This window comes from Triticum dicoccoides, chromosome 1A (genome assembly GCF_002162155.2).
Source record: "Triticum dicoccoides isolate Atlit2015 ecotype Zavitan chromosome 1A, WEW_v2.0, whole genome shotgun sequence".
NCBI classification, from domain to species: Eukaryota; Viridiplantae; Streptophyta; class Magnoliopsida; order Poales; family Poaceae; genus Triticum; species Triticum dicoccoides.
Window position 1 is genome coordinate 49,178,254 of NC_041380.1, and position 9,165 is coordinate 49,187,418.

Consider the following 9,165-nt stretch of genomic DNA (forward strand, 5'->3'; position numbering starts at 1 on the left):
AAGAAATGCCACAGTCGGGCGTCTTAGCGACACCACATAAAGGGCTTTAAAAGAAATGCCACAGTCGGGTGTCTGAGCGACACCACATAAAGGGCTTTAAAAGAAATGCCACAGTCGGGCGTCTGAGCGACACCACATAAAGGGCTTTAAAATAAACAATCATAGTGAATATCCCGGAGGTAGAACCATCCCAGAGATACTCGATAATAACAATAATATCACGGGTTAGTCAACAATAATAATAATCATAATTATCACAAGTCACGAGTAGTAGTTCCAGTTCTGGTTAACAGTTTCACCTCCGAAGACCGACACTAAGACCGACACTTGACCCATCCCAGACTGTAATCGTTAACCATGGACACGGATATTCGAATAGGTTTAATCTCTGCAGAGGGTGTACTCTTTACCCACGAGTAACGGATTTCTTTAGTCCATCGGGACTAATTCCGTCTATGGTCTTTTTGTTGAAAACACACCTAACTTGCACACACCAGCTTAACTCACACGTGTCTGGAATCACCCACGACACCTGTCAAGCAAACTCTAAGTGGGGAGGCTACAACCTTGCGTAGCATGGGATCAAATTTATATCGCGCGCTCTAAGGGGTGGCCTCCCCTCTCGGTCCCAACCGGAAACACCCATGCCACCGGACCAGGTGGCCTGCCTACCAGCTACAACCGGTATCTTCCACCATGGCCTCTCTGTACGGTGTGTGCTAGAAAGAGGTTGAAACCTTACTGAACCGTACTCTACTTGCTGTAGAGACGAGTGGTAGTACGAAACAAGTATGGGGGTTACTGGCACAAGACTCGATCTACGGTCGACTCAGGAGGTTTAAGTATTCCCTGCATGATTAGCATGACGAATATATTTCAACCAACAGAGTCACCGCTCATATCACCTTGCCATGCCATACCAGACATAACCGTCCCGACGGAGACCGGCGACAAACTCATGCCTACCCAAGGCAGAGGTTTTCCCGGGCTCTTGTCGGTATGCATGCAAGGCACATGAGGGTGATTATCATCACAAGTGTGTCCATTTCCAACATCATGGAAATCAATAACATGCACCCATGCATATGATCATATCACATGAAATAACAAGTTTCTCCAAAGTGAGGTGATGTTATGAACGTGTCATCGAACACACAAAAATATTATGCCGGGGTTCAGAATGCTTGCCTTCAATGTATGGAAAGGCAGGGTGCACTCCAAAACTTGAAACATTTCGCCTCTCTTCAAAAATCCTATTTTAGCAATATAAAAGAATTAACACACAAAATAAAAACAGCACCAAAAGTTGTTCTGAATTTTTTTCAAATAAATCTTAAAATAAACTAAGTGAAATTTGAGAGAGGTAGGAAAAAGAATCATTTCATTTGGAGTTGTATTTAAAAAGTTATAGGCAGTCAAAGTTGTGGTAAAAATCTGTTTTTAATAAAATCAGGAAAAAGAAAACGTTTCAAAAGAAATTACGCTTTCGGACAGAGAAGACGTATTTGCGCCTTTTACGCCTCCACTTATCCAGTGTGGCTGCCGCGTGAGTCACCGGCAGTGGCCCGCCTGGCCCACTGGTCATGTTTGACTGGCCCACGCGCGCGTCGTCTCCCCCTGACCAAACAGGGGCGGAGCTCCGGTGAGGCTCGCCGGCGAATGGCGGCGTCCCTCGGTGATCTGAGTGCATGGGCGTGCTCAGGAGGTCGAGACGAACTCGGGGGTACCCGCTATGGTCGCCGACGTGGACGGAGTTGCCGGCGACGAGCTTCGCGGCGGAGATGGTTTCGGGGGCGATGTGATTTTGGGGATGCGGTGGTTCCCGATCAAAATTGAGTAGGGGGACGGTTTCACGGGAGGATGAGGAGGTTCCTGGCGAAGCGAACAGAGAGGGGGAGGTACTGGAGGTGCCGGATTGGCCGGGGCGGTGGCGACGGCAGGAGTTGCCGGAGATGAGGAAGGAGGCCTCCCCAGGTTGAATGTGAGGTAGGGGAGCGCCATTGGGGTGGCCTGAGGTTGCCTCCGTGCTCGGGGAAGCTCGGGGCCTCCTTTTATAGGCGTGGCAAGGCGGTTCCGCGGCGGCTGCGGATAAGGTCGCCGGCGACTGCCATTCTGTAGCTAGGGCGTCGTGGCGGCGACGAGCGCTAGCGGACACACTCGTGGATGAGCTCGTGCTGTTCCAGGGGCCAGGTGGCGAGCGGGAGAGGCTTGGGCGGCGCTGAACGGAGCAGGGGCTGTCGGCGGCCGTGGCGGCTAGCTCCTGGCCTGTCGGGGACGTGGCGAGGGGCGGCTTGGCGTGTTGCGGTGAGGAGGGAAGTGTGTGGCGAGGTGCTGTAGAGCGGGCCAAAATCCAGGGGGATCAGCGTGTCGGCTCGGGCACGCGGCTGCAATTGGCGCACTCTGGGCGCGTCCAGTGCACGCACAGAAGGTGTTTGATGAAATGCCAGGGTGGCCAAAACTGCTAGGGATCAAGTGCAAATCCACAGGTCTGGGTTGGAGACCATTAGTAGGCTACTAGACAACATGGTTTGGACAGATGGACAAGTTCATCACACAAACCTATAATCATGCCAAAATTGTTCATGCCCACAAAGTGTTTGACAAAATGCCAGAGGCATCTAGGCAGGTCTTGGAGGGGCCGAATCTTCCAGATTGAAGTCTCTTTGGATGCACAAGAGGGTGGTGAGGTTAGTTGGTGAAATGCACAAACTTGTTAGTGCAAGTCTTGCAAAACTACAATTCTGGACAGGAAATAAATGACATTATTTCATGAACCAAAATTAATCCAATGGGTGCATGCTCCTGGATTTAGGGGTTTGGTAGGGCTGTCTACAAGTAGGAGAAAACACAAGATCTTTGGAGCAAAATTAAATAGGGTTGCAGTAGAAATCACAAGGCTGGACCAGAATGAAAAAGAGGATGATTCACTCAATTTTTTCAAAGAACATAAATAGGTTTTTGCACAAAGTGGAATAATATGCTCCTACTGACCTCCCCTAATTTTGGTAGAAGTTTTAAAGAAATATTTAAATAGGTTGTAGTGTAAAATTGCCCACTGGACCAGATTTGAAAACTTGGTGTAGAACTCAAAATATCCAATGAATGAAATATATTATTGCACAAAAGTGATTTAGAGACATCACATGATATCTCCAAACCTTGGTGAAATTTTTAGTTAAATATATCAAATGGTTGTAGTTCAAAAAGAGCTCCAAATTTTAAAACAAGTCATTTAATGAATAAAGCTCAGGGTGAAATAATTTTATAAATAAATCTCCTGATTGAGAGATGTTTTTTTAAATGAGAGGGAAAATAAGTCCAATATATTTTGGAAGGATCCACTTGGGAAAAATTTCTTAATATTAAAAGAAAAGTTTTGAAATCAACAGAGATATACTTGCATGCAAAAAATTTAAACTCTTGGCAAAATTTTAATAACTAAAACCTGGTTAAATTTTTGGGGTGTTACAAATTAATTGAGCATTAAAGAAAATGCGTCTAAAGTCTCTCTAGTGGTGGAAATGCATTGAGGGAAATGCATCATAATGAAGCGCGCTCCCTATAAACTGTGACGGAGGGAGGAGTAGTATGAAGGTGCAAAACCAATTACGCGTATGGCCAGTCGGTCAACGCACCTCGTCTTGGCATATCACTGACATGTGGGACCAGAGTGTGAGCAAACCGGTCTCAATTGACGGCAAAATGGCCAACCTACCGTTCCTTGAGAGAGACGAGGAGCGAGAACACACAGACGGGCTCGCACGGAGGCCAATATATATTCGAGCATGGTTGATCGATATCATCATTACATGTTGGGCTGCCATTTTCCGCCTTCTCCAGAATAAATGAGTACTTTATCAAAGATTAAGAAAATTAAGTCGAACAATGATGGTACTACACATGTTCAGTACTACAGTGTATGCCTCTGGCAATCTGACACCGAATGAACTGATGCATGTCCACCGTCTGGGCAAGGTACGTTGCATTAGTCAAAAGGCGTAAGCAAGCTTCACCTTGTCCTGCAGGCTTCTCCTCGCTCTGCGAGTTGACGGGACACACCAACAAGTAGTGCTAGTCCATACTCCCTCCTTTCCGGTTAATATGGCTTAATCTTTTTGCGGGTAAATGAGATAGAATTATTCATATATAAGCATTCTTAGGACGATCAGCCAAGACAGTGGTCACTAGGAAGCGAGGTACCCTGCAAAAAAAGAAGTAGGAAGCGAGGTGTGTCATCAAGCCAGCTCTCGGCCACATTCAAAGTGCAGCAAGCATGGTTCGCACAAAGATGCGCCGCAAGGTCTGCTGACTTGTTTATATGCTGAATAACAAAAAAGAGAGGAAATATTACTGAGCGCTCCTATTTGTAACAAGATATGAGCCAGAATTAAGCGAGAATTGTGGTGAGTGTTCCATCTAATCAACTTCCATTATCACATGCGAGAACCCTCGAAGAGAACCAAATGTGTTGAAGATTGCTTTATCACATTTTAAAAATATAATAAGAGTGCAGACGCTCCTCCATCCAGTTCCTAGTATTAGTAAACTTTGTGCTTGGTTGTTCGCCTCTTCGGGAAGAGCAACAATAATAGTACTAGTATAGTGTATGCTTCTGGCAATCTGACACCGAATTAACTATTGCACGTCCACCGCCTGAGAGAAGGATAGCTTGCATTAGTCAAAAGTTTCTCCTTGTCATGCGAGCCACCGCGCACAAGCTTCTCCCGTCCTTCAAGATTCTCCTCGTTCGGCAAGTTGACGGCACACAGCAAAGTAATGCTAGTCCATACTGCTTCCTCTCTGGTTAATATGGCTTAATTTCAAAGAAGATAAATACATTGTCTGCCACTGTATATTTGTAAAAATACGGTCAGTGGACTTCATAATACGCTCATTGCGCTCAATATATACATTTTCCGGTGTTTATACGGTCACTAGCTCACCCTGGCTGAGTATGTGTGTGCATGCATGTGTAGGTTGACCACTTGAGCGTGACCCTGTGTGTTCCGTCGTGTGCTCGGACATGCATGCATTAGGGCATCGCGGGCGTTTTTCCGTCCATGTGTACGTGTGACTGTTGCATACACGTAGGGGGAGTACGTGTAGGGGCCACTAAAGGAGCAGTCAAATCACATAGTAAGTTAGTTGGAAGAAGCAATCATCATTTCACTCTTCAATGACACGTACGCAATATAAAATGGTCTATGTGGAGAGAAAAAGAAAACCACTATATATACACTAGCAGGAGCCTAAGCTACAAGCCTGCTTGCTTGGGTTGCTCTCTTCACAAGCATTGAACGACGTTGGCCACACCGCTGGTCACATATCAAGCCTGATCCCGCAGCTGGGGGAAGGGAACAATGTTCTGCGTAGACGCGGTTGACATCGGCGAGGGAGAAAATCCACAGCCGGTGCGTCCCAATCGGGGGTCACCACGGTATGGGCCGATGTCGCGTCCCAACCACCCTTCTAGCTACATCCCAACGTCCGTTTCGAAAATATTAGTGCATGTCAACAAAAATTATACTAGTATCGCTGTTCCGTTTCGAAAAAACATATAAGCTGTTACTTCTTACCCAAAGGATCTTTATATCCAACAGACACAAAATATCCATTCGACTGTTCAAAATTACTTTCACTGCTGATCTGATGTCGAGGTAATTGCTGCATCGCCACCAAAACCCACCATCTCTTAAGCTAAAGTAGACCGAGCTAACCCCTATATTAGCATATTACTAAGATTTAGGACGTGAGCTTGTCAATCTGAATGTAGAGGGACACCAGCTTAGCCCCGGCCAGCAGCTTGGGCGGAACTATGAAGAAGGTCAGCTCCTGCACGACGACGTCGCCGGGATCCCTGCTGCTTGTCACCTCCATTTCCACCTTGATGGCGTCAGTCCTGCCTTTGGGCTCCCCAGGTGGGTCGTTCGCCCATAGCTTGGCCATGTAGTGCGGCAGTGGGGACTCCCCCGCTCTGATGTAGACGACTGACTCGGCGATAGGCGCGCCGATGTCGAGCACGCCGCCGACCAAGAAAAACACGCGGCCATCCTCCTCCGCGAATAGCAAGAGTCGTGGCTCCAACAATGGCACTTGCAGCTGGAGCGCCTTGCCGTAATGGATCATGTGCACGGGCATGGGATGCACGGTGCTGATGTGGTGGGAGAGCCATGGCGGCGGGCCTTCATAGCCGCAGACGGGCACGGGGCATTTGCAGGGCGCGAGCGGACACACGCTCTGGTGATCGGCGAGCTTGTGGTAAGTGACGTAGAGCCCACAGCCTTCGTGCGGGCACTCCACCCTCACCGAGGAGAGGATGGCGTCCACCGCCGTGTTCCGCACGTCGAAGCCACAACCGCGCTCGCACTTCTAGCACTGCCGCTGGTTCCCGGGGCGCTCAACGCGGCAGTCCGCGCAAGCCAGGTGCCCTCCCTTGCACTACACAAATCAATCGAGCAACACATCAATCAAGAAACCTGCACCTTGCTCGATCAGCCGAACGGACAAGGTGTATTCAAACCTCATACACTGGAGCCTTCAAGGAGCGGAGGCACAAGGGGAAGTGGAGCAAGGTGAGGTCCATCGAGACCATAGAGAGCTCTATCGCCGGGTCCTGTTCCGTCTGCATGATCTTGCCCTCCTCGTGCACAACCATCTCTTTCTTTATTAGGGTCGGGGCATTACAAAGCTTTACCGTCACATATTCATACTACTTCAGGGTGCATTAAATCAACACATGCAAGTATCAAAAGGAGAGTCACGGCATGCATGCATGCGTTGTAATTAATGCATCGGTAAACGCAAATTATTGAAATATATCGAGTTTAGTGCTTTGATGTGTCGCGTCAACTCGTACAAGACCGAGAAGTTTGATTACTACAAGGCCCTCTCGCCTTAACCGCACCTGCCTTTGGCTGCATGACAGGTGGGCCACCAACCTGTTGGGCCCACCTGTCATGGACGCAAAGGCAGGAGCAGTAAGTCAATGAAGCTGCGTCCCTCCCTCGCCCATGAGCGTGGTGGCTGGCAGGACTAGGAGAAGCTTTCGTTCGCTACATGCTCTCCCTCCCGTACGTGGTGGACATGCAGCAGTTCAATTGGTGTCAGATGGCTAGAAGCATACCGTAGTACTCCTCCACTGCAGTAGTACTCCATCATTTTGTTCGACTTCCCAAAGAGGCGAAGAGCCAAGCGCATCCCGGACACTCGTGTGGCAGTTTCATGTGTAGAGTAGTCTAGGATAGCGTGTACCGTGCCTGTAAGCTTAAAATCATTGGGGTCGACTCCATGCTATATTTTTTTATTAAAATTATCTTCTGGCCCTACCTGTCATCCTGGTGATTCTAGTTTGCATGCTCATCTAGTCAAAACAGGAGTATATATTTTAATTTGTGGTGGGGTAAATGTTAGAGATTGTAGCAAATGGAGTATTTTACACTGCGGGTCTTCCAGCCAAGTTTAGACACAACCATGTGGGGCCAGTGCTATGATGTGTCGCGTCAACTCATACAACAAGGAGAAGCTTTATTTTACTACTACACGCCTTCTCCCTCGCCCATGTGCGCGGTGGCTCGCAGACGAGGACATGCTTTTGCTTATACTAGTACTACAACAAGCTATCCCTCCCGCTCGTGGTGGACGGACATGCAGCAATGGATTCAATACTTTAGAAGCAGTAGTAGTAACATCCTTGTTCGTCTTCTCGAAGAGGCGAAGAGCCAAGTGCAATCCGAACGTGGCAGTTGCGAACCTTGGAGCACGCATATAGCTAGGCTCTTGCATGAGACAAAATTGCTATGTGAGCCCACTATTGTAGTAGGTACTTGCTAGTATAGCCCTGTAAAACAGAAAGGAGTATTTGCCTTTCTAGAGATTTCAACAAGTGACTAGACTACATCGAGACGGAGTACATATGGAGAAAAATGAGTGAATCTACACCGTAAATAAATACGTACTAGTTCTCTCGTTTTCCTCTCGGCCTTGGTCGCGGTGCACAATATTGAGTATACTAGTAATATCATCTTGAAATTTACGAAGTCACCAAAGGCACCTCGTCGTCGACGGGAACGTCTCCTGACACGCGATAGACGCGAGCGGCAGTCGCCTCCATAGGTGCTTGAATGCCAAGGAGGGAGAGGGTAGCGGTTCCCGAGACGTTGAACGGTCAATGTTGCATCCTCAAATTACTCTACATGCAGAGGGAATTAATTGCAGAAGCAGAATAGAGCCAGCACGATGTGAATGCAACGGAGTTTGGATTCTCATATAAAGGCTCCCCACCACTCCAATCCATCTACTCCTTAGTATCTGCGCAACACTACTCACTCCAATCCAAGACCAGTGACTAGAAGCCAGAAGCACCTATGGAGGCGATGGACGCGAGCGGCAGTCGGCTGTGCCAAATCATCCAAGGCGCCGGCCCGCGGCCCTACACCGCGCAGCGTTTCCAGACGATGCTAGTGACTGCCGGCGTCGTAGCCCTCGCCGATGCCGGCTTCACCTCTCGCATGGACGACATGATGGTCAACTCCATCTGCAAGTTTGCCGCCGTCAAGAAGCGTGTAGCGAAAGCTCCTACTAGTCCTGCCAGCCACCATGCTCATGCGCGAGGGAGGGGGCATTGTAGTAATCAAACTTCTCGGTCTTGTATGAGTTGACGCGACACATCAAAGCACTGCACTCGATATAAGTCTCTTTACACATTTCAAATGGACTACTACATACGGATGTATGTAGACATATTTTTCTTTGTATGTAGTCACTTGTTGCAATCTCTAAAAACACTTATATTTGGAAACGGAGGGAGTACAACACATGCATGCATGTCGTGACCTCCCTTTTGATACTTGCATGTACAAGCGGGTAGCTATCTCAAAAAACAATCAACAACTAAAAAACGGCGACTTGGCACGTACTCCCTCCGTTTCTTTTTAGTCCACATATAAGGTTTGGACAAAGTCAAGCTTTGTAGAGTTTGACTAACTTTATATTAAAAATATAAACATTCACAATATGAAATCAATATTATCAGATGCACCATAAAACGTATTTTCATACTATATAGTTTTAGTATTGTAGATGCTTATATTTTTTTATATAAATTTGGTCAAACTTTGTGTAGTTTGACTTTGACCAAATCTTATGTGCGAAGTAAAAACAAACGGA